Source organism: Theropithecus gelada, chromosome 8, assembly GCF_003255815.1.
Source record: "Theropithecus gelada isolate Dixy chromosome 8, Tgel_1.0, whole genome shotgun sequence".
Classification (NCBI taxonomy): Eukaryota; Metazoa; Chordata; class Mammalia; order Primates; family Cercopithecidae; genus Theropithecus; species Theropithecus gelada.
The window spans coordinates 100,217,937-100,245,284 of record NC_037676.1 but is presented as its reverse complement, the minus strand read 5'-3'; the positions used below and the strand labels follow the sequence as shown (position 1 = coordinate 100,245,284).

General features: G+C 46.5%; 1 protein-coding gene and 1 pseudogene across 4 annotated transcripts in view; both read right to left on the bottom strand.

Moving 5' to 3' along the window:
* Positions 1 to 10,523, bottom strand: part of MATN2 (matrilin 2) — a 170,050-nt gene extending 159,527 nt beyond the window's left edge. For all 3 annotated transcript variants that reach the window (XM_025393743.1, XM_025393744.1, XM_025393745.1), the window contains exon 1: positions 10,079 to 10,523. The gene's annotated coding sequence lies outside the window, so the exon portion shown is untranslated. The remainder of the gene's footprint in view (positions 1 to 10,078) is intronic.
* A 2,963-nt stretch (positions 10,524 to 13,486) lies between these two features.
* Positions 13,487 to 13,960, bottom strand: LOC112629917 (annotated as a pseudogene). The gene has a single exon (XR_003120769.1). The product of XR_003120769.1 is annotated as a 40S ribosomal protein S23 pseudogene (transcript).
* Between the last annotated feature and the right edge of the window lie 13,388 nt (positions 13,961 to 27,348).

Here is a 27,348-nt window from a genome sequence, read left to right as displayed (position 1 = left end):
GAAAGACCGCTCCAAGGCCTCAGAGCTCGTTACCTGGCAGAGACAAGATTGTACCCTGGCCCCTCTCAGGCAGTCAGTCTACTCGTTAAGAATAAGATTTTCAGGCCAGGTGTGGTGGTTCACGCCTATAATCCCAGCACTTTGGGAGGCCAAGGAGGATGGATCACTTGAGGCCAGGAGTTCGAGACCAGCCTGGACAACGTGGTGAAATCCCATTGTAGCGGGATTTTTTAAGGAATCAGAGAGATCGATGGGGTTGAGGAGGATATTTATTATTTAAGTGCACTGGCCCAGTCAGATTAACATCCAAAGGACTGAGCCCTGAACAAAGAGTTAAGTTACTTTTTAAGCATTTCGTGGGGTGGGGGGAGATCTGTTCAGGGGGAAGCATATTACAGAAGCAAGAAACAAAGACAATTGTTCAATTAATTAAGACACATGCATTACATCATTTCTTACTTTCCAAGGAAAAACACGTTTTACGATTTGAGTTTATCTGTCTAGTGACCTTGCAGTTGCACAGCTAGAGAAACAGGGTCTTCACAATGCCTGGGAAAGGAGGAGAGATAAGGCTCACTCGCCACAGAAAAACAGGCAGTTAATTTTTAAAGGACTCCGGCTCTTTCTCTTTCTCAGGGGGAATTGCGTTTTCTTATATACAACTGAGTTTCTGCTTACACATTCTTTAATTTCTTTTAATTCCTGTTCCACCATCTCTACTAAAAATATAAAAATTACCCGGGCATGATGGTACACACCTGTAATTCCAGCTACTTGGGAGTCTGAGGCAGGAGAATCATTTGAATGCAGGAGGTGGAGGTTGCAGTGAGCTGAGATGGCGCCACTGCACTCCAGCCTGGGTGACAATGTGAGACTCGGTCTCAAAAAAAAAAAAAAAAGAAAGAAAGATTTTTCTAATGATAAATTCTTAGACATCAGGCTCAATAGTTTTGCCCAAGATCTCTCTGTCAGCATACCAGGTATGCACACCAACTGTTCTGTGCATTCACAGATAATCATACAATACTGGAGCTGCGTGAATCTCAGGGGTACCTTCCTGTCTTCTGCCTAATCCTGGAATCCCTGGCAAACGGGGAGACATCTGGTTAGGACTCAAGGCCATCCACGATCTTCAGGCAGCTCTAAATGTCAGACCTCGGTTCTCCACGCTGTTGACCTGATGCTGTCTGTAACTTCCACCCAGTGGTGCAGGCCTGCTTGCCAATTCAGCCTGTCCAGACACAAAGTCATCTTTTCCTCAAATCCTTTCATGGTCTTGCTAACCACATCCGCCCAGCCATCCAGACCAGAAACTTGGAGCCAGCCTCCACGTGTCCTCTGCATCCTCAACACATTTGTGAATGGATAAATTCTGGTGTTCCCGCCTCTGTACGGCTCCCCTGTCCAGGCCTCCTGATGGTTCCCACTGCTGCAGCAAACGTTCTACCCTCACCCTTTCTCAATCAGACTCCCAGGAGCCTCAGAACTGCCCTCTGTGCCTTGGGTCCCTCACCTACTGGCCCTTCCCTTGTTGTTTTGAATCGGCCTGTGGCCTCACTGTGCAATGTTAACATTCAAGGCCCTCCTTGACTGACCACTGCCCATCTCTCAGACCATAACGGCCCCCCACATCCACCCCAGCCTCCCCATTAGGGCTTGAAGAACTCACACTCTTGTCATGGTAGGGCACCTCCATCCATGCCGTCCCTTGCCCTGAAATGTCTACATTCTACATTCATTGAAATTGCATTCAGTCCTCAAGCCTCAGCTCACATGTCACTCATGCTGTAAAATATTCTCTCATTTTTCTAATGAGAACTGATTGCTTCATAGACCCCTGACAATGGGTTTGTTGTCTGCTGCAGCACACACCTTGTCACCTCTGTTTGCTCCTTGTGCTAGGTACCAAATTGTATGAATAATTTTTTTAAAAAATTATTAATTTGAACAAACATATGTATTGATCTTTCATTAATTAACAAAATATTAGTTGAGCAAAATGGCCCTGGTTCTGCATCCAAAAAGTACCTAAGTCAAGCCCATGTCTTCCTCTCCATACTATGTTTGCCTGAATGTAGGGGACTGTAACAGGAGGATAATGTCTTCCTTCTTCTTCTTCTTTTTTTTTTTTTGAAATGGAGTTTCGCTCTTGTTGCCCAGGCTAGAGTGCAGTGGCGTGATCTCGGCTCACTGCAACCTCCATCTCCTGGATTCAAGTGATTCTCCTGCCTCAACCTCCTGAGTAGCTGGAATTACAGGCAACCGCCACCACACCCAGCTAATTTTTTGTATTTTTAGTAAAGATGGGGTTTCACCATGTTGGCCAGGTTGGTCTTGAACTCCTGACCTCAGGTGATCCACCCGCCTTGCTTTCCCAAAGTTTTGGGATTACAGGCGTGAGCCACCATGCCCGGACTTCTTTTTTTTTTTTTTTTTTTTTTTTTGAGACAATCTTGCATGCCCAGGTTGGAGTGCAGTTGCACAATAATGGCTCATTGTAGCCTTGACCTACCAGGCTTAAGCGATCCTCCTGCCTCAGCCTCCCCAGTAACTGAGACTACACCAGTACCACCACAATTTTGTATATTTTGTAGAGATGGGGTTTTGCCATGTTGTCCAGCTGGTGGCGAGCTCCTGGGCTCAATGATCCTCCAGCTTTGGCCTCCCAAGTGGTGGGATTACAGGTGTGAGGCACTGTGCCTGGCTCCTATTTTTCCTGATTGGAAGACCCCACATACAATTTCTTGGTCAACTTGAATATTTTAAAGGATACAGATGAAATGTCAAGTATCTACTTATAATAATGTATCAATTTAGTCAAAAAACACATTTAAAACATTTTAAGTTATAAAATAACATGTTAATTTAGAAAAATTGCTTTTTTCATTTTATAAATGTTCCATAAAACTTTTTTTTCCATAAAACAATGTTTTCAAATGCCTTATCTGCCTCTCTAACATCAAGTTTTTTTTGTTTTTTTCTTTTTTTTTTTTTTTGGTTTAGTACTCAGCAGTCATCCCGAAATCCTGGGTGAGACTGCATGGAAATGGAAGCTATGCATGCTAAAAGCAACCAGGCACAGGTCATGGGGCTTCACCCCACACACACAGTTTGGACACTCACTGTCTCCAGACTTCTTGAACACAACACAGAAATAAACTTCTTTCTTTAACCCACTGTCATTTCACTTTTTCTGTAACTTGCAGCTGAACATAATCCTAACCAGTAGACCATTTTTAAGTCTCTCCTAATGAACACATTTGCACCAGTGCTAAATACAATCTTCCCTTCCTGAATTTCTGCAGGTTGAATTGCATTTATGACAATTGAGATATGGGTAGGTAATCACTCCCTTTCAAAATGAAGTGTAGGCCAGGAGCAGAAGCTCATGCCTATAATCCCAGCACTTTGGGAGGCTGAGGTGGGAGGATCACTTGAACCCAGGAATTTGAGAGCAGTCTAGGCAATAAAGTGACACTTCGTCTCTATAAAAAAAAAAAATTTTTTTTTGAGACTCAGTTTCGCTCTTATTGCTCAGGCTGGAATGCAATGGCGCGATCTCAGCTCACCGCAACCTCCACCTTCCAGGTTCAAGCGATTCTCCTGCCTCAGCCTCCAGAGTAGCTGGGATTACAGGCATGCGCCACCACACCTGGCTAATATTGTATATTTAGTAGAGATGGGGTTTCTCCATGTTGGTCAGGCTGGTCTCGAACTCCCAACCTCAGATGATCTGCCTGCCTCGGCCTCCCAAAGTGCTGGGATTACAGGCATCAGCCACCGCGCCCGACCCAGAAAAAAAAAAAATTTTTTTTAATTAGCTGAGCATGGTGGTACACACTTATAGTCCCAGCTACTCAGGAGGCTGAGGTGGGAGGATTGCTTGGGCCCCAGGAGGTTAAGGCTGCAGCAAACTATGATCACGCCACTGTGCTTCAGCCTGGGTGACAGAGAGAGACCTTATCTCAAAAAAAAAAAAAGGAGAAGTGTGAATGGAAACAATCTCAATAGCCCTGTACAATAGCACAGAACAACTGTGGTGTGGCGATACAATGGTATATTACACAGCAATAAAAAATAATTAATTATGGCGTATGATAACATGAGAAATTTACAAATATAATATTGAACAAAATAACATTCAAAAATGGATAAAATGTATCTACAATCATAGGAATTGGGATTTTGGTTATACTTGGTTTGTTAGTGCATAGAAAGAGCCTGAGGGGGGATTCTGGGTGCTGGCAATGTTCTATTGATCACAATGCTGGTTACACATGGGTTTATGGCATGAAAATTAATCCAGCTGCATCCTTGATTAGTGTACTTTTTTGTATGTATACTTCTATAAGAAGTTTGTAGGCCAGGCGCAGTGGCTTAAGCCTGTAATGCTAGCACTTTGGGAGGCCAAGGTGGGCAGATCACAAGGTCAAAAGTTTGAGACCAGCCTGATTAACATGGTGAAACCCCATCTCTTCTAAAAATACAAAAATTAGCCAGGCAGGGTGGCTCGCGCATGTAATCCCAGCTACTCAGGAGGCTGAGGCAGGAGAATCGCTTGAACCCAGGAGGCAGAGGTTGCAGTGAGCCGAGATCGTACCACTGCACTCCAGCCTGGGCAACAGAGCAAGACTCCGTTTCAAAAAAAAAGTAGAAGAGGTCAGAGCATGATGGCTCATGCCTATAATCCCAGCACTTTGGGAAATCAAGGCAGGAGGATTGCTTGAGCCCAGGAGTTGAAGATCAGCCTGGGCAAGATAGAGAGACCCTGTCTCTACAAAAAATGAAAATTAAAAAAAAAAATCTAGCCAGACATTGTGGCACATCCTTGTAGTCCCAGCTACTTGGGAGCCTAAGTGAGAGGGTCACTGAAACCCAGGAGACTGAGGCTTCATTGAGCCGCGACTGCACCACTGCACGACAGCCTGGGCAACAGAGCAAAACCTTGTCTCAAAAAAAAAAAAGGATAAGAAAAAGAAGGCAGAAGAGAGATCTGAGGGGTGGCAGTGAGAGAAGGATGCAGCCTGACATTGCTGGCTCTGAAGATGGAAGCAAACTAAGCAATGTGTGCAGCCTCTGGAAGTTGGAAAAGGCAGGGGAACAAATTCTCCCTGCTGACACCTGGATTTCTAGCCCCATGAGAACCATTATAGAATTGTGGCCTCCAGAACTGTAAGATAATAAATCTGTGTTTTAGGTCACTAAGTTTGTGCTAACTTGTTACAGCAGCAATAGGAAACTAGTACAGACACCGTCTGGGAATTTCAGGGAGGTCAAACGTCACTAGAGTGATTTGCTTCACAGAGATCTTGCTCTGGACGTGGGGGCATTTTTTCTATTTCGTTAGAAATGGAGGAGGAGAAGCAGCTAGAAAAGTCGGCAAATGCTGTTGATGGAGAAACAGAGACTGTTCTAAGGGCCAAAGTTGAGGGTTACTGGCCAGGTGTGGTGGCTCACGCCTGTAATCTCAGCACTTTGAGAGACTGAGGCAAGAAGATCACTTGAGCTCAGGAGTTCAAGACCAGCCTGGACAACATGGCGAGACCCTGTGTCTATTTTTAAAAGTTTAAAAAAAAAAATCAAAAAAAGAAACAAATTTGAGGGTTACTCAAGGGGAGGGAGAAAGCCCAAAAAGGACAGGAAGGAGCCACTTCTGAACTGAGTTTCAAGAAGCCCTGGGCTGACAAATGGAGATTTGATCCACAGCTTTGACCCCTCTGGTCTTGAGCTTTTGGTCTTTAAGACATGTGAAAACAGCCAGGCGTGATGGCTCATACCTGCAATCTCAGCACTTTGGGAGGCTGCATCAGGTGGATCATGAGGTCAGGAGTTTGAGACCAGTCTGGCCAACGTGGTGAAACCCTGTCTCTACTAAACATACAAAAATTAGCCAGACATGGTGTTGCAACTTGGGAGGCTGAGGCAGGAGGATCGCTTGAGCCTGGGAGGCAGAGATTGCAGTGAGCAGAGATTGTGCCACTGCTCTCCAGCCTGAGCAACACAGAGAAACTCTGTCTTGGGGAAAAAAAAAAGAAAGAAAAAAAAAAGAGATGTGAAAACAAACTCACTTAACTGGGAGGGTACAGGGAGAAGCCCTAAACAGCAGTAAGCTAAAACTCTTTGATTTAGATCATTTTCTCTAATACTCTAATATTTCTTTCTTTTTTCTAAATAGTTTTTCTTACCATCATGCCCAATCTAATACTCTAATATTTCTGGCAGACAGAATAATATGTCAAAGATGTCTATGGCCTAATCCCCAGAACCTGTGACTGTTGCCTTACATGGCAAAAGGGACTTTGGGCCGGGTGTGGTGGCTCACGCTTGTAATCTCAGGACTTTGGGAGGCCAAAGTGGGCAGATCACCTAAGGTTAGGAGTTCGAAACCAGACTTGCCAACATGGTGAAATCCTGTCTCTACTAAAAATACAAAAAAAAAATTAGCCGGGCGTGGTAGCTCATGGCTGTAATCCCATCTATTTGGGAGGCTGAAGCAGGAGAACACTTGAACCTGGGAGGCGGAGGCTGCAGTGAGCCAAGATCACACCACTGCACTCTAGCCTGGGCAACAGGGCGAGACTCTGTCTTGATTAGCTCAGATTTTCTAGGTGTGGTTTTGTAAGAGGGAGACAGGAGAGTCAGGATGGAGAGGAGGGTTGGAAGATGCTGTTGCTGGCTTTGAGGATAGAAGAAGGAACCAGGAGCCAAGAAATGTAGTCAGCTTTTAGAAGTTGGAAAATGAAAGACATGTTTCCAAGAGCCTACAAAAGGAAGCACAGAGCCCTGCTGACACCTTGATTTTAGCTCTATGAAACCCATTTCAGAGTTCTGAACTTCAAAACCACAAGATAACAACGTTGGGTTGTTTTAAGCCACTATGTTTGTGAAATTTGTTATAGCAGCAATAGGCAACTAATACAACAACATAAAATAACTACAGGGTATCCCCATGGGCAGTGAGCCCCACTTTCCATAAGTAGATAAAGGTTTCTCTGACAGTACTTTTAGAATAACTTTCCAAAAATGTTAGCTGATCCACCTGCTCAGCCACTGAGTTTTACATGCAGGTATTTTGTGAAATTTTCCGTTTCAATTGACTCACTTTGAGTACTTTACACCCTTCGCACACTGTTGGATACATTCACACTAATTAGTTCATTTAACCCTTACAACAACCCTATGACGTAGTATAATGTCCATCTGACAGATGACATAACCGAGGCTCAGACAATAATAGCAAGTATAGCTAACAAATATCGATCATTTATTCTGAGCTAGGCATTGAACACATGTTAACTAATTTAATTCTCCCAAAAAAATCTATTCTTCATTTACAGATGAAGAAACAGATGTCAGGCACAGAGAGTCTAAGTAATTTTCCAAAATCTTTGCAGGTATGAGGGACTGGAACTGGAACCCACGTCCTTCGGGTGCTAAGAGCAGTGTCCTTTGGATTGTACCCCAACTCCATCTCATCCATGTCAAAGCCACTGTCATAGTCACTACCACCAATTATGACAATAGCCCAGGCCTCTGGAATTCGGCCCAGGCCTGCCATTCCATCTGAGCTCCCTTCAGGCAGTGGTGGCTGTCTGCTGAGCCACATGGCAAGGTTCAAGGATGACCTCATGGGCTGAAGCTCCAAGTGGCAAGTGGTCCCTTGGAAGGACCTCCCTGGCACAATTCACTAGCAATAGCAATGGCATTCCCCATTCTCCCCTTGGTATATTCTCAGCCTCCCTCTTTCCCTGGCCCTCCTGAGTTATCTTCCCATATGCTTTAAACAGGGGAGTCCTCCATAGCTTCCCTAGAAGACAGGGAATCCCTAGAAGGGATGCTCCTGCATGTGCTACAGACCAGAGGGCAGTGAGTGCCAGGGACAGCATTAGAGGCACTCTGCCAGCTTGACTGATCTTAAACCTCCCCCACTCACCTCTCCCACTGCTTGTCCAGCCTCACACCCAACACCTTGCTCAGGCCAGTGTTACACCCATCACACCCTCTTCGACCTGCTTTTCCTAAGGCCTAAGCCTGTCACTCCCCCTTTTCCTCTCCCCACCTCATGCCTTGCCTTCTCGTAGGTGCCAGTCAGAACTGTTTCTAGATAAACTGTAGAATTTTTTTTCCAGAACCTCCAATGGCTCTCTTATTTCAAAGAGCAAACATCTCTCCTTTTCTTTAAATCTCAGGCCACACTTTTACCTTTTGCTAAACAAAGACATATGGCACTCGCTGATAAGAGCTTAGGGCACGACAGCTGCTTGAGGGTGTTTCAGATTCCGACTCTGCTCTGACACCTCCAACAAGCAAGTTCAGGCCTTGGTGGCCCTGGGTTGCCTGGGTCTGCACTCTGGCAACAGGGAACCCCAGAGCCCCGATTTATAGAAGACAGTGTCCTGGTAACTTGGGGGCCTGAGATTGAATTCTATTGGCAGAAATAAAAGTAAAAAGTGTGGACAGATAGGAAAATGCAAGGTGAAGAGCCACAAGCATCTCGTTCTCCACAGGGGATTCTAAGCGCCCAGTTTCAGGGACTGAGAGGAAACATTCCAGGCCATAAACCCATCTTGGTATTTTGAAATGGTTTTATGAGGTGGTCCCTTTGGAAGCAAGCAGGGAGAACTGCCCCGGTGTGGACTCCTGCATGGCCAGCTGAATACACATGGCTTATCTGCTACTCTCACGTATCCATGGAGAGCCTCTCTTTCCGAACTGGGGAAGAGGTGCATTCACTGCTCATAGCAGCTCCTTGCTATTTCTGGAAAGACAAGCAATTGAGCTCACCTAATCTTAGGATGCTCCTGGAAATGTTCTAAAGACTTTACTTGCCATATCTTTTTTTTTTTTTTTGAGATGGAGTTTAGTTCTTGTTGCCCAGGCTGGAGTGCAATGGCGCGATCTCGGCTCACCGCAACCTCCGCCTCCTGGGTTCAAGCGATTCTCCCACCTCAACCTCCCGAGTAGCTGGGACTGCAGGCGCTGCGCCACCACGTCTGGCTAATTGTGCATTTTTAGTAGAGACGGGGTTTCTCCATGTTGGTCAGGCTGGTCTCCAACTCCCGACCTCAGGTGATCCGCCCGCCCCGGCTTCCCAAAGTGCTGGGATGACAGGCGTGAGCCACCGCGCCCGGTCGCCATATCTCACTTAATCCTCACAGCTCTGTGGGTATTACCATCCTCATTAGACAGATGAGGAAACTGAGGCTTACAGTAGTTGGTTACCTTCAAGTTGGGTACCCAACTTCACAGCTGAGGTTGAAACCCAAGCAGGCTGACCCCAGTCTCTGCTCTCGACCGTTCCTTTAGGCCGATTGTAAGTGTGCTTGGTGCAGATGCATTATGGCTTCCTGATTTATGACTAATTGAAACTTGGTCAATTGGGTTTGTTCAGGGTGGGCGCGAGTGTCCCTGAGGAGAGCACCTTCCTGTGTCCCCAGTCCTGGACACCCTACCAGGGACAGTCCCCATTTCTCTGTCCTCTCCCCAAACGGCTCCAAACTGTTCTGGGGTTTCTAGCAACTACCACAAAATGCCTTCCCCTTTCTCTGCCTCTTCCATAATATGGGGAAGCTGGAGGTTTAGCTGCCATAGAGAACCCAAGAACAAAATCCAGATGACACGGGCATGAAAATACCAGGTTCTAAGGAGAGAAGAGGGAGCCATCGGCTGTCCGTGGAATAGGAATCACCCCGCATACCCACTCAACAGGTCTCCCTTTCCCCCGGTCGCGGTGGCCGGGGTCTGGGCGTCCCCGCTGCGGGCCACAGCGCCCCCACGGGGCACTCCGGGGCGGCTGCGGCGCGGCTTGTCCTGCGCAGGGAGCGCGCCCAGCTCTCCCGGCCGGGGTGGCGGGACTTCTCCCGCTGAGGGGTCGGGCAGCGACTCCCTCCCTCTCCCGCTGTCCTCGGAGGGGTCGAAAGCGCCGGGGCCCCGGGGCGCTGGGGGCCGCAGTGCGGGCCTGGGGAGGGCGCCTGCGCGTCGGGCAGCCAGAGCTCGGTTTGTCTGTCGGTGGGTCGGTCCGCCTGCACCTCGGGGCCGCCCGGCCGCGCAGAGCCGGGGGAAAGCGCGCCGCGCTCACCTGCAGCCGCCGGCGCCTGGGAAGCGAGGCAGGAGCGCAGTCACCCGGGTCTTTCTCGTCGGCCTCTTAGCCTCGCCGAGGGCCGCTGCTCTCCTCGGGAATCGCTCGTGGGAGGCGAGGACGGAGCCCCAGCCTCTGCCTCTATCTCCGCCGCCGCCGCCGCCTGCTCCAAGTCCCATCCCAGAGCGCTCCCCTCGCTCGCTGGCTGCCTGGGAGGCGCTGGGCAAGGGCGGGCGGCTGGGGAGGCGGTGCCGCGGCGAGGGTGGGGAGCGGGCCGGGCGGAAGGAGGGGTGTCCTCTTTGGGGATGGGGAAGGCGCGGAGAGGGAGCGGCGGCGAGGGCGGCCCTACCCTGCGGGCAGCCCCGGGAGCTGGGCACTCTGGCGGCGCGCCCTGCTTGCTGCCACCTGGCTCCTCTCTGTCCGTGCCTGAGCCCAGGCGGGCATCGGACTCCAGGGGTCGGGAGCCCCAGGCTCAGAATACAGGCAGCTTTAGGGGCCTGTCGGGTGGGAGTTCGGGGAGGGGTCTTCCGGGGGAAAGGAGACATGGCAGGAATCTTATATCTAGAACTTGGGGTCATGATCTGCGGGATGCACCCACTGATGACGGGGATGGAGAAAAAAGTGGTGAGAATTGGGCTAATTGATGACAAGCGCCAACAGCTGTCTTGCCAGTGCCCAGAGCACCCCACCAGTGCCAGTTCATATTAACAGAGCGTCCACTGGCTGGGGACCAGGCCCCGGGGTGGGGAGGAGGTAAAGATGCCAGGATGGAGAGGAGACAAAATTCCTACCCCGAGGGAGCAGGGAAAGTCTAGTTCAGACAAGACTTTTGAAATTATGAGCAGAGATATTTTCAACTTTGCAAAATGGAGGAACCTCACCTTAGATGTCCCCATGGAGCCTTGGAGGGATGCAGAAGACAGGATTGGCCAGTGACAGTCAAAGTGGCAGGCACCCCACTCTACTAGCTTCCCAGTTCCTGGAGGCTGGGGTGAGTGGCTCTACAACAGACCAGGACATCTCCTATAAAGCACCAAAATTCTGTTCCCAAACCACTAACCCAGTTCAGGTTTTAACAAACTACCAGCAGAGACAGCAGCATTAACTAGTTTCAAAACTTTTGGATGTGCCACAATCTGATAATTTGGTGCTTTGGGTGAACTTTGTTTTGTAATTAACCGTCACTCCTATTTGATGATAGAGTTGGTTTCTGAAATGTGAATAAATGCCACGTACAAAATCAATTCTTCGGAAAAGCTCCAGGAGGGGTAATTAAAATTCCAGCCATGAAGCAAGGGGTTAACATACTCGGGCCATCAGGCAACTCAATGGTACCTTAATACCAAGAAAGAATTGTGGATTCCTTAGGCCCACTGGGCACTCTTGGCTGCCTGCACTGATCAGAAATCATTTTTTTGTTATGTCTTTGGGAGGAGGTAGGTGGAGGTCAGAAAGCAGAGGAAAGTCTTCAGGAAATGTTTGGTCTCTGAAGTCTTGGATCCCATAGAAGAAAATTCTTCCTGAGTCTGGGCCAGTGAAAATCCCCTAGGAACTGGGGAAATTGAGCTACAGTTTATGGAAACTTAAATTTAAAATGTGTTGCCTTATTCCAAGACACCAGTGTGATCCAGTAATTTACCAGGAAAACAATAACAATCCCCAAACCCTTCCAAATTGTAAGGAAATTGTAATTTAGTAGCTGATTCCAGTGACTCTGGTGTATGCCAATTAAAATGGGTGTTTTCCCCCCAGGGAGTTCTACTGGAATTCTTCAGAATAGTTCATCTATGTACAAAGCACACTTGGGGCCAAGTCAAATAGGTCAAATGAGTTGTTCTACCTTGTGGGATGATCTTCAGGTCTGCCAGAAAAAAATGAAGCAAAAGCAAGTTCAATGTCCTGAAATATAAAGTCAGAACAAACAATGAAATGATTTCTGGGTTACCTTCAGGATGAATTGCAAGTTGATAATTAAGGCTATAGATTAGGAAAAGGCCAAAATTGCCTTTTCTGCTAGAGGTCCTGCCATGTCCTAGATGTACAGAGAACCTTATTCAGAAGTGTGGGGTTAAGATTTTTAGTTCTGGGACTGGGCGATGGCTCACGCCTGTAATCCCAGCACTTTGGGAGGCTGAGGCGAATGGATCACTTGAGGTCAGGAGTTCTAGACCAGCCTGGTCAACATGGTGAAAACCCATCTCTACTAAAAATACAAAAGATAGCTGGGTGTGGTAGTGGGCACCCGTAATCCCAGCTACTCAAGAGGCTGTAATCCCAGCTACTCAGGAGAATTGCTTGAACTTGGGAGGGAGGTTGCAGTGAGCCGAGATTGTGCCACTGCACTCCAGCCTGGGCAACAAAGCTAGAGTCCATCTCAAAAAATAAAAATTAAAATTAATAATAATAATAATACAAAAATTAGCTGGGTGTAGTGGCACACGCCTGTAATCTCAGCTACTCGTGAGCCTGAGGCTGGAGAATCACTTAAACATGGGAGGCAGAAGTTGCAATGAGCCGAGATCGCACCACTGCACTCCAGACTGGGTGACAGAGTGAGACCCTGTCCCAAAAAAAAAAAAAACAGATTTTCAGTTCTTACATGGGCACTCATGTAAGCAGACAAAAATGAGATATGTATTATCTGAGAACTCCTAAGAGTTCACGAGTTAACTGGAATTGGTATCTGTTTAAGCTATATTTGGGACCAACTCTCAGTTCTTTGTCTCCACGGAGAGTCTATTGTGGAGTAGGGATTTGGGTCGGGGGAGTCATTTGACCCAGGCCTCACACTCGTGAACAGCCTCGAATATAGACTTTAAACATAAGCATCCCTTTGCTCCTCGTAAACATTAGAACTTTTTTGTTTTGCCTTAGAATCCTTCTTAGTTGAGACCTAGCTATCTGGCCTAGAGGGCAGATTGAAATGAGACTGTCAAATCCAAAGGGGACCAGAGTACAGTATAAGGAAACTGAAGAACAGACATGTTGCCTCACAGACCTATAACCTAAAATAAAGCTCTACTGAATGCATGAAGAGACATGTAAAATTGCAATGTCATCTCACGTGCACTGTTTCCCTAGGTGACAGACAGTGTTTGAGTCCCATGTAAACTATTGGAGCTCCTCCCCGTCTCCCTCAAGCAGAAGGGCAGGAAAGGAAACATCTTCATATCCGGCCAGCTGCCAATTTGTTGGAGCTGGAGTTGCAGGGTTAAGGGAATGTTGCAAGGTAGTGGATGAGCTTGGACTCCAGCCCAGGGAGGGGAACCCTGTAGGCAGGGCAGTGCTCCCTTTGGGATACCCCATCTACATGGACAGCTGGGTCCATGTCCAGAGGGTTCCTTTGAGGACAGGCTGACTGATGGCACCATTGTCCTAGGTGGCATAATTTCTTATTTTTTATTTTTTTGGCATATGAAAATTTATTACTACAGTGTTTTCATCATTAAAATTTATGATCTTGGTCTTTCCTTCTTGCCTTTGTATAGGGCCAAAAGAAAGACATAGGCTACTTTGACAACCCGAAAGCGGACTCCAGAAATATAACCAACAGCATGACCTTTTTGACCAAATCCAGCAACCACAACTTTATCGTTTTCCTCAGTAAAGTTCAAGCAATCATCATTGAGTACAAAGGCTGTGATTTTCTTGCCATCCTTGATCCACTGGACCCTGACACACTTCCTAATGGCAGAATTTGGCTTTTTGGCTTCAGCTCCTACTTTTTCCAGCACAATTCGTTTTGCATGAAAAGTACCTCCAAAAGGGTTGGCCTTCAGGGCTGTGCCCACATGGGCTTTCTTGTACTGTATCATGCCACTTCTGATCTCATTGGTGACTACAGAGCCTCCTAGCAGTACGAAGTCCACGACGCTTGCCCATCCTGCCAGTGCTACAGGCCTGAGCAAAAGAGAGAAGCAGCTGTCGCAGGTGAAATCATTTCTAAATAAACATATCCCATCTTGGAAAGACAGGATGAAAGTGATCAGGAAAAAACTACAGCAAGTTGAAAATTTGTTCAGGAAAACAATACTCATTTCAAAGGGGACTCAAATGTTTTTATGTGATCTTGACTTGGATCACGAGCTCCTAAGGACAAGGACTGGGCCTTTTGCTTGTTAATAGATCTTGCCCTATGCCATGCTGTAGAAGGGACTGGGTTACTGGCTTTAACCTGGATTTTAGAGCCTTGTAGTTTTGTGGAATCAGACTGATGCAGCTTCCTATCAAGGATGAGGTAAGGCCTGGCACAGTGGCTCATGTCTGTCATGTCAGCCCTTTGGGAGACCTAGGCAGGAGGATCACTTGAGCCCAGGAGTTCGAGACCAGCCTAAGCAACACAGTGAAACCCCATCTCCGCAAAAAATTTAAAAATTAGCTGGAGCTGGGCGCGGTGGCTCACGCCTGTAATCCCAGCACTTTGGGAGGCCGAGGCGGGCGGATCACGAGGTCAGGAGATCGAGACCATCCTGACAAACACGGTGAAACCCTGTCTCTACTAAAAATACAAAAAAATTAGCCGGGCGTGGTGGCGGGTGCCTGTAGTCCCAGCTTCTAGGGAGGCTGAGGCAGGAGAATGGCGTGAACCCGGGAGGCAGCAGAGCTTGCAGTGAGCGGAGATCACGCCACTGCACTCCAGCCTGGGTGACAGAGCGAGACTCCGTCTCAAAAAAAAAAAAAAACAAACAAAACAAAAAATTAGCTGGATGTGGTGACATGTGCCTGTAGTCCCAGCTATTTGGGAGGCTGAGATGGGAGGATCACTTGAGCTGGGGAGGTCAAGGCTGCTGTGAGCTGTGATTGCACCACTGTATTCCAGATTCCAGCCTAAGCAACAGAGCAAGACCCTGTCTCAGATTTTAAAAAAGAGAGATAATAGGCAGTCGCGGTGGTGCATGGCTATAGTCCTAGCTGCTTGAGAAGCTGAGACAAGAAGATCCCTTGAGCCCAGGAGTGTGAGCCTGGCTTGGCAACACAGCAAGACCCCATCTCTACCAAAAAAAAATAATAATAATGTTAAAGAATGAGAGAATAGAGTGAAGTGGGGAGCCTTAATGCATACGCAATAGTAAGTACAAATATGATTTGTTTTCTTGGATACTGACAAGGCTGAAACACTGCCTGTCTACCTGCAGACTGTCATCCAGGGGAGAGTGGCATGACCACGGCTCACTGCAGCCTCAAACTCCTTGGCTCAAGTGATTCTCCCACCTCAGCCTCTCTGAGTAACTGGGATTACAGACATGCGCCACCATGCAGACATAGACTCATTAATATCCTTGACAGAAGGTAGTTAGTTGAGTGTCACAAGGATGAGGCTATTGGCTTCTAATAGCAGACCACTTTGTGCCAATTTCTAGGTTAGTGAAACTACCTGCAGACTAGGTTTCACTTTGGAAGTGGAGGATGGACCTGCTATTTATGGAAGCATCGCTCAGCAACACAGATTGCTGCTGCTTTCATTCCTAAACCTAGAAATTGGCACAAAGTGCTCTGCTATTAGAAGCCGATAGCCTCATCCTTGTGATACTCAACTAACTACCTTCTGTCAAGGATATTAGTGAGTCTATGTCTGCATCGTGGCGCATGTCTGTAATCCCAGTTACTCAGAAAGGCTGAGGTGGGAGGATCACTTGAGCCAAGGAGTTTGAGGCTGCAGTGAGCCGTGGTCATGCCACTCTCCCCTGGATGACAGTATGAGACAGTATCTGAAGAAAAAAAAAAATCATTTCCACTGCAGAAATTGCCTGCAGTGGGAATTTCTGTGCTTGAGTCTACGCTACCTGCCACAGAGGAATTTATATTGCTTTTACTATTGGAATTTTGTGATCTTCTTATAAAGGATGAAAGACAAACAAGGTTTATAATGCATGGTCTTACAGGGATTTCATTTAAATCTGAAGTGACCAGGAAGTAGGTGAACAGGTCACTATCTTTAAGTTGCATATTAGCTGTTGAGAATTTTCCCCCCATTTATCCAAGGTCTCAGGGTTCCACCAGTGTCTTAGATTTGGTCATTTATTGCTTTAACAATGATTTACTAGGAAAGGGAAAAGAGAAAGCTCCTAAGAGGAGACACATCTAGCAATTTAATTGTGGATTCAGATTCCTACTGAATTAAGCTCACATGAAAGGGACTTGATCACAAGAATAGTGAGAACTAAGAATGCTGGTTTCCTTTTGATTTCAAATTTAGGCAGACTATTAGGTAGCCTCTCATCTTAGCAGGACTTTAATCTTTCCTCGGAAAGCAATCCTTTTATGACTGTGTTGCTATTATCACCTTTACAACTTTCTTGTAAGAGTCAAGACACTCCCCTAAAAGACCCCCAGCCCAGCACACACTACTCCAGCTGTGGCTTTGGCAGGGTTGCTGGAGCAGTGACTTTCCCATGGTCTCCTTGCATCATCTCTATAGGAATGAATGAATTTTTTTCTTTTTTCTTTTTTTGTTTTCTTTTTTCTTTCTTTTCCCTTCTTTTTTTTTTTTTTTTTTTTTTTTTTGGAGACAGGGTCTCAATCTGTTGTCCAAGTTAGAGTGCAGTGGTGTAGTCATGACTCACTGCAGCGTCAACCTTTCAGGCTCAGGTGATTCTCCCACCTCAGCCTTCTGGGTGGCTGGGACCACAGGCATGTGCCACCACGCCTGGCTAATTTTTGTATTTTTAATAGAGACAGGGTTTTGCCATGTTGGCCAGGCTGGTCTTGAACTCCTGACCTCAAATGATCTGCCCACCTTGGCCTCCCAAAGTGCTGGGATCACAGGCGTGAGCCACCACGCCCGGTGGAATGGAATTTTTTTCTAGTAGGCGCTTCTGAGTTGTCTCTGGGGAACTTGAGCTCCACTGAGTTGCTTTTAAAAATTTGTTGCAGTCACTGGGGTGGGATTACAGCTGGCTTTAATTTTCCTTATGTGCTTATTTTATTTTATTCTAGTAAAGATGTTTTCAGTTCCTTCTATCTACCAGATATATGCCATACACAAACAGAGCAATAAGTAACACATAGACTCTCTGAGTTGATAATCTACTGGCGGACTATCAACAAGAAAAGCAGTAACCATAGAGCAGAAGATATACCTTGATTGGGGATGCTGAGGATGCCATGGAAGAACATAAAATGAATGCCACCCAGGGCCAGGCACGGTGGCTCATGCCTGTAATCCCAGCACTTTGGGAGGCCAAAGGGATTGGATCACTTGAGGCCAGGAATTCAAGACCAGCCTGGCCAACATGGCAAAACCCCATCTCTACTAAAAATACAAAAATTAGCTGGGCATGGTGGTGCACACCTGTGGTCCCAGCTACTCGGGAGGCTGAGGCGGGAGGATCACTTGAACCGGGGAGGCAGAGGTTTCAGTGAGCCGAGATTGCACCACTGTACTCCAACCTGGGTGACAGAGCAAGAGACTCCATCTCAAAAAAAAAAAAAAAAAAAAAAGAATGCCACTTAGAGTAGTAGGCCATAGGCTTCTAGAAGGAAGTCATTTTCACATGGAGACCAAAAGGATGAGTTATTGGCTTTATTTTCTGTTCTTTCTTGCGATCCATTACTTACATAATTTTATTAAAACCTACAAGTTTGCAATGTGTCTTGATGCCCAGCTCATACCTGGATTTTCTTTTTTTTTTTTTTTTCTTTTTTTTTTTTTGAGACGGAGTCTCGCTCTGTCGCCCAGGCTGGAGTGCAGTGGCCGGATCTCAGCTCACTGCAAGCTCCGCCTCCCGGGTTCATGCCCTTCTCCTGCCTCAGCCTCCCGAGTAGCTGGGACTACAGGCGCCCGCCACCTCGCCCGGCTAGTTTTTTGTATTTCTTAATAGAGACGGGGTTTCACCGTGTTAGCCAGGATGGTCTCGATCTCCTGACCTCGTGATCCGCCCGCCTCGGCCTCCCAAAGTGCTGGGATTACAGGCTTGAGCCACCGCGCCCGGCTCATACCTGGATTTTCTATTAAGATGTTTAAGGAAGTTTAACTCTCGGGGACACAGATGATACAGTGCATTAACTTCAACAGGGAAGAAAAAAAAAAAGCCTACCCTCCCATGGGAAGTGACTACTCTTTTCTGTGTCTATTGGATAGGTGAGAAAATAGACAGCGATACTGGCTTTCTGGGGCAGGGGCAGGGAAGGAAGTTGGGTTGTAAGGTGGCCCTAGACTATTCCTCCAAGACAGTACAAATTATGTCATTGTTCTACTTACTTACTAGCCTGAATTATGCTTGGAATTGAATATGTATATTCTTCTCAACAAAGATAGTTTAAAATGGTGCCCAATTTCCTCAAAAGGAAATTGCTCCCTTAAAAACAACCACTCTAAAAGGTCCACCTCTGTTGATCCCTCTTCCTGCCTGAATACATTCTTTGTAACAATGAAAAGCTGCTATTTGCGGAGCATTTTCGTCTAATTAAATGGGAAACTGACAGCTTTACTTATTTAACACGAACCTCAAGTTGAAGATTCACCCCAAGTTTACAGTTTATACAGCTTTGCACAACCTGCTTTCCTTCTTGGGATGTATTAAATCAAATTAGTAGAAATTGATGGTTGTTAAGAAGCAGCAAGAAGTTATATGTACAGAATTCTGAAATTCTCGATGTCTCAAAGAAATGCATTACCTACTTTGATGTATTCAATCTGCATTTAAGTCCTCTGCCACTTACTATATGACTTTGGCCCAGTTATTTACCTCTAAAACCCTCGGTTTCCTCACCTGTAAAATGGGGAGAGAGTTAACAATATATCTAAGCATGCCTGCATACAGGAAGGGCTCGATAAATGGTAAATGTTTTTCTACCTTATAAAAGGGTAGAAGCTGCAGGGAAAGAAAGAGGGGCGAGGAGAAGAGGACCTGTGATCTTAAGTCAGGAAGGCAGGAATGACAGGGAGGGCACCAAAGGACACACATTAAATCAACAGGAGCAGATCTCGGGGAAAGAGAGGACAATTTTCCATTTTAGGCACAATGAATGTGAAATGTCAACTGATTGTCAAGATAGAGAAGACTGGGATTTAGAGCTGCTATTATTTTTTACTGAAGGCAACTAAATGTAGGAAAGGTAAATTTAATAAAAGATCTACAGTTAAAAACAAGTCAAGGAACACCCTGCGAAGTAAAATAGAGAAAGAGTGTAATTAGAAATACATTCCTTGGCCAGGCATGGTGGCTCACGCCTATAATCCCAACAGGCTGAGGCAGAGGATCACTTGAGCCAAGGGGTTCAAGACCAGCCTGGGCAATATAGCGAGATCCTGTCTCTGAATTAAAAAAAGAAAAAAAAAGAAATACATTCCTTTAGTTAAAATGAATAAAATAGGTATCACACAAAGGCCACCACACTGGGTGCAAGGGGTGTCCCTGCCACATGAGACAACATGGTCCTTTATGCTGTTGCTGGTCACAGACAGCAGACCCATTGCTCCTTGTCTTCCCAGAGCCAGGGCTTTCCTTAGGCACAGGTAAAGACTCATCTGCTCCTGAGCAGGCCTAGCTTGGACATCCTCATCTACGAGCCCAGAAATTGGAACGTGTCACTTGGATAGCAGGGGCTGAGACACTGCAGCCCAGACCTGTGACTAGTAAGTAGCAGCCAGGATGATGTCACACTCAATCCTAGCCTTTCCTGAGAAACGCAGCTCCAACCCTCATTGCTGGTGAACGATGTGCATCCTACCCTCAATCACACAGTTCTTACAAAACTATCTTTGCTCTATTGAAACAATATACTTGCTACATGTTGACATACATCAAGGGATATATAATTTTTAATTCCTGGATGAAGAGGTTTCCATCTTAATAAAAGTTGTGTTTACACTGTTAATGACTTTGGAAGAAAAAAAAAAAAAGGCTGGGCACCACGGCTCACTGTAATCCCAGCACTTTGGGAGGCCGAGGCGGGTGGATCATAAGGTCAAGAGATCAAGACCATCCTGGCCAACATAGTGAAACCCCGTCTCTCCTAAAAATACGAAAATTAGCTGGGCGTGTTGGCGCGTGTCTGTAGTACCAGCTACTTGGGAGGCTGAAGCAGGAGAATTGCTTGAACCGGGGAGGCGGAGGTTGCAGTGAGCTGAGATCATGCCACTGCACTCCAGTCTGAAGACAGGGCAAGACTCCGTCTCAAACAAACAAACAAAACAAACTGTATCTACTTCTGCCGCTCCTGGTTTGGTGCAGACTTGATACCTCTTTTGTGAAGCAGCAGCTGAGATGCTGGCCATGGCCAACAAAAAGCCCAAGGAAAGAGTCAAGACAGGGCCGGGGCGGTGGCTCACGCCTGTAATCCCAGCACTTTGGGAGGCCAAGGCGGACAGAGCGCTGCCTGACGTCAGGAGTTGAAGACCAGCCTGGCCAGCATGGTGAAACTCTGTCTCTACTAAAAATACAAAAATTAGCCAGGCATGATAGCAGGTGCCTGTAATCCCAGCTACTCAGGAAGCTGAGGCAGGAGAATCGCTTGAATCCAAGAGACAGAGGTTGCAGTGAGCCGAAATCGTGCCATTGCACTCCAGCCTGGGCAACAGGGTAAGACTCACTCCATCTCAAAAAAAAAGAGTCAAGACAGAACAATGATCATATTAATTAGAAGGTAGCAGGGCAGGATGGTTCTGTGATGCAAGTTTAATTTTTGCATATATGTATATTTTTTGAGATGGAGTCTCGCTCTGTCACCCAGGCTGGAGTGCAGTGGTGCAATCTCAGCTCACTGCAACTGCTGTCTCCTGGGTTCAAGTGATTCTCCTACCTCAGCTTCCCAAGTAGCTGGGACTATAGGCACGCACCACCACCCCTGTATTTTTTTTATTTTTATTTTTGTATTTTTAGTAGAGACGGGGTTTCACCACGTTGTCCAGGCTGGTCTCGAACTCCTGACCTCAAGTGATTCACCCACCTTGGCCTCCCAAAGTGCTGGGATTACAGGCATGAACCACTGCTCTTAGCCTGTGGTGCAGTTTAAGGGGCATACGCCACTCAGTAAACTAGGCCAGGTGTGGTTGCTCACCCCTGTAATCCCAGCACTTTGGGAGGCCAAAGTGGAGAGATCACCTGAGGCCAGGAGTTCGAGACCAGCCTGGCCAACATGGTGAAACTCTGTCTCTACTAAAAATACAAAAATTAGTCGGGCGTGGTGGCACGCCCCTGTAATCCCAGCTACTCAGAAGGCTGAGGCACGAGAATTGCCTAAACTTCGGAGGTGAAGGTTGCAATGAGCCGAGATCGTGCCACTGCACTCCATCCTAGGTGATAGAGCGAGACTCTGTCTCAAAACAAACAAACAACAACAACAAAAAAAACAAAAAGGAAAGAGGCATACATCTTAGTAAACTACTGGAAGCCTATTGTGAAGGACAGGGTTTGTCAATGAGGCAGATCAGATTCCAATTTGATAGGCAACCAATGAAACAGACACACTTGCACAGTTGGAAAAGGAGGATGAAGATACAACTGAGGTGTTGCAGCAGCAGACAGGAGGTGTCTACTGAAAAGGGAACCTGCTTCTTTACTCCAGAACTCTGTTCTTACAGACCAAGATTATATTCCCAATTAGAAAACTGCAATGTGGTTCCACCATATCCTGACTACTACAGTATAGGTTTCTCTATTCCTTCATTTCCTCCTTCCCCATTGCTTTACTGTACATCAAGTAATTGCTACATGTGCATAAGCATGTTCACTTTTTTCTTTTTGAGACAGGGTCTCACTCTGTCACCCAGGCTGGAGTGCAATGGCACAATCTTAGCTCACTGCAACCTCCATCTCCCGGGCTCAAGCAATTCTCCCAGCTCAGGCTCTTGAGTAGCTGGGACTAGAGGCCACCCATCAAAATGGCTAATTTTTTTTTTTTGTATTTTTTGTAGAGACGAGGTTTTGTCATGTTGCCTAAGCTAGTCTCGAACTCATGAGCTCAAGTGATCCACATACCTCCCAAAGTGCAGGGATTATGGGCATGAGACAGAGCGCCCCACCTGTTGTGTTTTTGGTTTTTTGTTTTTGTTTTTGAGATGGAGTCTTGCTCTGTCGCCCAGGCTGGAGTGCAGTGGCGCGATCTCAGCTCACTGCAAGCTCCGCCTCCCGAGTAGCTGGGACTAGGAGCTGCCTACCACCACGCCTGGCTAATTTTTTACGTATTTTTAGTACAGATGAGGTTTCACCGTGTTAGCCAGGATGGCATCGATCTCCTGACCTCATGATCTGCCCCCCTTGGCTCCCAAAGTGCTGGGATTACAGGCGTGAGACACCGTGCCCAGCCCCAGCCTGTTGCGTTTTTTAAAAACTAAATAGCCGGTATGTTTTGATTGACATCAAGTGGAAATGGGATGGGGAAAAATATTGTGTCAGTGAAAATACACCCTTTCTCCATTAGTGGCATGCTCATTCAACTCTATATTCCAGCAAGTTATTTTGTTCTTGTTTAAACAACAACAAAAACAAAAATCCTTGCATACCTTGTTCAACTGGAGAATTTTAATTGTAAAACCAATGACAATTTTATAACTTTCTTGTACGTAGCTGTTACAAGTAAGGCAATCTGTCTTTAAGTAGGAATAAATTACTCTAAAAAAGGAATCCTAGATAGTTTTCCCTTCAAGCCAAGCATCTTGTTGTTTAAATAAACTTTTTAAAAGTGTATCTAAGTTTTAGGTGGAATAAAACAAAACTTGAGTCTGTTGTTGTGCTCTTTTAAGCCAAATTCTTCATTCTAAAGCATCAGCTGCTCTCGCTGGTAAGGGTCACATAGATGAGTATATGGTGCTAAGACTTTAACTTTTTCTGGGTTGGCCAAGCCACAGCTTCTTGCTTGCTGTCTTGGTACTTTAGTCAGCAGAAGGCCTGCGTGGGCTTCTGGGCAGAAGGTTGCAGATCTGGCTGGTTTCCATACACCATGAGCCATTTGGCAGAAAACTTGGCCAGGGTACAGAAACACTTTAAGTGATTCCATGGGTGTGGAGACATCCTTGCAATCCTCCTTTTTCCTTCCCTTTTAACACATGTATCTGAGCTGCCAAAAACCCCTTTTATATGGGCCATGGGCACTGTTTTTGGTGTTTGTTAGGTCTGAAGAGGGAGCCTTGAAAAGCCTTAGCCTGCACTTTCTGCTGGCAGTTCTTTTGCATGAGTTGCTCTTTCAACACCTTGGCCAAGACACCTGCCCTCTCCCCTCCAGAACCCGAGACTGCCCACGTGACCAGCACCAATGCAGTTTAATGGTATTTAAGTCAGTTTCCAGACTGGCTGCAAAACCTAAACACATCTCTAAAAATCAAAGAGAGAAAGTATATGTGTTTATAGTCTCATTAGTTTTCCTCTGTCACAAAAAAAAAAAAAAAAAAAAGCTCACTTCACACAGCAAGATTTTCCTCAAATGAATAGTTCAAATACAATAATACATCTCTCTATGGAGAAAACTTTAATGGTTACAGTTTATACAGTTACAGTTATAACTGTAATGGTTACAGTTATAATGATCTCTATTGAGATCATTAATAATCAGTATTGTTGGTTAATGAACTGAGGGTAGAGAGGAAAGACAAATGGAATGTTTGGTTAAGCAGTCAAACTACACAAATATGTTTAGGACTAGAGTAAAAAATGGGGAGGGGGCAGAAAGGCTCGGAGAAGGGGAAATTTCTTTTTCTTCCTTTTCCCTCCCTTCTTCCCTCCGTTTCTTCCTTCCTCCCTCCTTTCTTCCTTTTCTTTCCCTCTTTCTTCTTTCTTTCTTCTTTCTTCTCTCTCAAGGGCTAGAGTGAAAAACGGGGAGGGGGCAGAAAGGCTTGGAGTAGGGGAAGTTTCTTTCCCTCCCTACCTCCCTCCTATTTTTTCGATCCCAGGCTGGAGTGCAGTGGCGTGATCTCGGCTCACTGCAACCTCAGCCTCCCCGGCTCAAGTGATTCTCATGCCTCAGCCTCCCGAGTAGCTGGGATCACAGGTGCATGCCACCATGCCCAGCTAATTTTTCTATTTTTAGTAGAGACGGGTTTCACCATGTTGGCCAGGCTGGTCTCAAACTCCTGACCTCAAGTGATTCGCCCACCTCAGCCTCCTCAAGTGCTGAGATTACAGGTGTGAGCCGCCGCGCCTGGCCATTTCTTGCATTCTTGAGGATGAAAGGAAGGGGGCAGGAACAAGGATACCAGCCTCTGGAGGAGCTGGCGCACATAGTATTCATGCAGGAAGAGGGTGCAGGAAGGAGAGGGACTATTGGCCTTAAGCCTCTTTTATATAACTTGGCATCCTGGAAATCTGACTAGCTTGTTCAGCGGAAGCTGTTTCTAGGGTGGACAGACCACAATTTAAGTCAAAGGGTGTGTATGCTTTCCTCTTTCTTCTGCCCCAGCAAAGAGACTTGAAAAACTGCAGGAGTAACTGCTTGTTTCTCTGTGGACAACAAAATAGGAGAAAGGGGCTAGATATCAAAATGGATTTGAAATACATTGAAAAGTATTTATCTGGATTAGCAATGAGACAAATAGATACAGTAACTGCTAAGGCATGTAATGTGCTCTGCTAGGTCATTTTAATCCAGCATCACAACCTTCCCATAGTGGAGACAAGAAGGGAACAATTCCTTACTCTGCAGAGGTAAATATGGAGGCAGCTCTTGACCTTAGCCTAGGTTATGCAACAAGTCAGGAAAAGCCAGCATATGGGATCTTTGAGAACGAAGGGATATCTCAGAGTCTATGGTGCTATTTGAGTGCTGCATGAATGAGATCAGCAGTCTTGTTTTCTCTCCAAGAACGCTATGTGACTCTCAAAATCAGCACTTCCTTCCATTTGACCATGCATCATTTTTCTTTTTTTCCGGAGATGGAGTCTGCTCTGTTGCCCAGGCTGGAGTGCAGTGGTGCAATCTCAGTTCACTGCAACCTCCACCTCTGGGCTCAAATTATTCTCCTGCCTCAGCCTCCCAAAGAGCTGAGATTACAGGTGTGCACCACCATGCCCAGTTAATTTTTGTATTTTTAGTAGAAATGAGGTTTTCCCATGTTGGCTGGTTGGGCTGGTCTCGAACACCTGACCTCAGATGAGGTCTCCCAAAATGTTGGGATTATAGGCATGAATCACTGTGCCTGGCCTGACCATGTATCATTTTTTATACTGCAAAAATAATTAGGCAAAGAGCTATAAAATCATGGGCAATGCCGGGCGCCGTGGCTCACGCCTGTAATCCCAGCACTTTGGGAGGCCGAGGCGGGCAGATCAAGAGGTCAGGAGATCAAGACCAACCTGGCTAACACAGTGAAACCCCCATCTCTACTAAAAATACAAAAAATAGGCCGGGCGCGGTGGCTCAAGCCTGTAATCCCAGCACTTTGGGAGGCCGAGACGGGCGGATCACAAGGTCAGGAGATTGAGACCATCCTGGCTAACACGGCGAAACCCCGTCTCTACTAAAAACACAAAAAATTAGCCGGGCGAGGTGGCGGCGCCTGTGGTCTCAGCTACTTGGGAGGCTGAGGCAGGAGAATGGCGGGAACCCGGGAGGCGGAGCTTGCAGTGAGCTGAGATCTGGCCACTGCACTCCAGCCTGGGTGACAGAGCGAGACTCCGTCTCAAAAAAAAAAAAAAAATACAAAAAATGAGCAAGGCATGGTGGCACGCGCCTGTAGTACCCGCTACTCGGGAGGCTGAGGCAGGAGAATGGCGTGAACCCGGGAAGTGGAGCTTGCCATGAGCTGAGATCATGCCACTGCACTCCAGCCTGGGCGACTGAGCGAGACTCTATCAAAAAAAAAAAAAAAAAAAAAAAAAAATCATGGGGAACAACATGCAATTAACTGTGATTTCCTATGTCCCTTCCCCAGGGATCATGAAACTATCTGATAGGGCTTTTCCATTTTTTTAGTTTTGAGACAAGGTCTCTCAGTCTGTCTTTCAGGCTGGAGTGCAAGTAGCATGATCATGGCCACAGTTCACTGCAGCCTCAACCTCCTGGGCTCAAGTTATCCTCCCATCTCAGCCTCCTGAGTAGCTGGGACTACAGGCACATGCTATGGTACCCAGCTAATTTTTAAATTTTGCAGAGATGAAGTCTCACTATGTTGCCCAGGCTGGTCTCTAACTTCTGGGCTCAAGCGATCCTCCTGCCTCGTTCTTCCAAGGTGCTGGGATTATAGCCACTGCCCCCAGCGCCTTCTCCATTTCTAGTAACTCATGTGTTTCACTTTGTGTCAATCTTCTAGACATAAAGCTTCAAGAAACAGAATTACTTAAGAAACAATTACTTACGTAGAGTTTATAAAGAATGCCAATGAGATACACCAAAAGAAATAACTGAGGCTGATTCTTTGGGATAAAAATGCCCCTTCCGGCCGGGCGCGGTGGCTCAAGCCTGTAATCCCAGCACTTTGGGAGGCCGAGACGGGCGGATCACGAGGTTAGGAGATCGAGACCATCCTGGCTAACACGGTGAAACCCCGTCTCTATTAAGAAATACAAAAAAAACTAGCCGGGCGAGGTGGCGGGCGCCTGTAGTCCCAGCTACTCGGGAGGCTGAGGCCGGAGAATGGCGTGAACCCGGGAGGCGGAGCTTGCAGTGAGCTGAGATCCGGCCACTGCACTCCAGCCTGGGCGACAGAGCGAGACTCCGTCTCAAAAAAAAAAAAAAAAAAAAAAAAAAAAAAAAAAAAAAAAAAAATGCCCCTTCCTACCTCTCTTATTTTAATCTCCCTTGGACTGTAGCAAAAATCTTAACTGCTTATTAAAAGTACACTATGGACACAAAGCAAACATATGCAAAACAGCTGAACACACGGTTAGGAACGTTGGAAGCTCGAGTCTGTTTGACCCCCATTCCTCTTGGCCTAAGATGCTGATTTTATCAGGACTGGGATATTAAAAACACTGTGTGTAGGCCGGGCGCGGTGGCTCACGCCTGTAATCCCAGCACTTTGGGAGGTTGAGGTGGGTGGATCATGAGATCAGGAGTTCAAGACCAGTCTGGCCAAGATGGTGAAACCCCATCTCTACTAAAAATACAAAAATTAGCCAGGCATGGTGGCGGGTGCCTGTAATCCCAGCTACTCAGGAGGCTGAGGCAGTGAATTGCTTGAACCCAGGAGGCAGAGGGCTCACTGCACTCCAGCCTGGGCGACAGAGCGAGACTTTGTCTCAAAAAAACACAAAAAACAAAAAACAAAAAAAAAAACCACCACTGTGTGTAAAACAAGCAATAAAGCCTACTCCTTAGGCTGAACTGGGTGCATCTGCCTGGCCGTATGTGGAGGGAAAGGTCCTCAGACACAATGAGCACAGAGTCACAAGGTCATC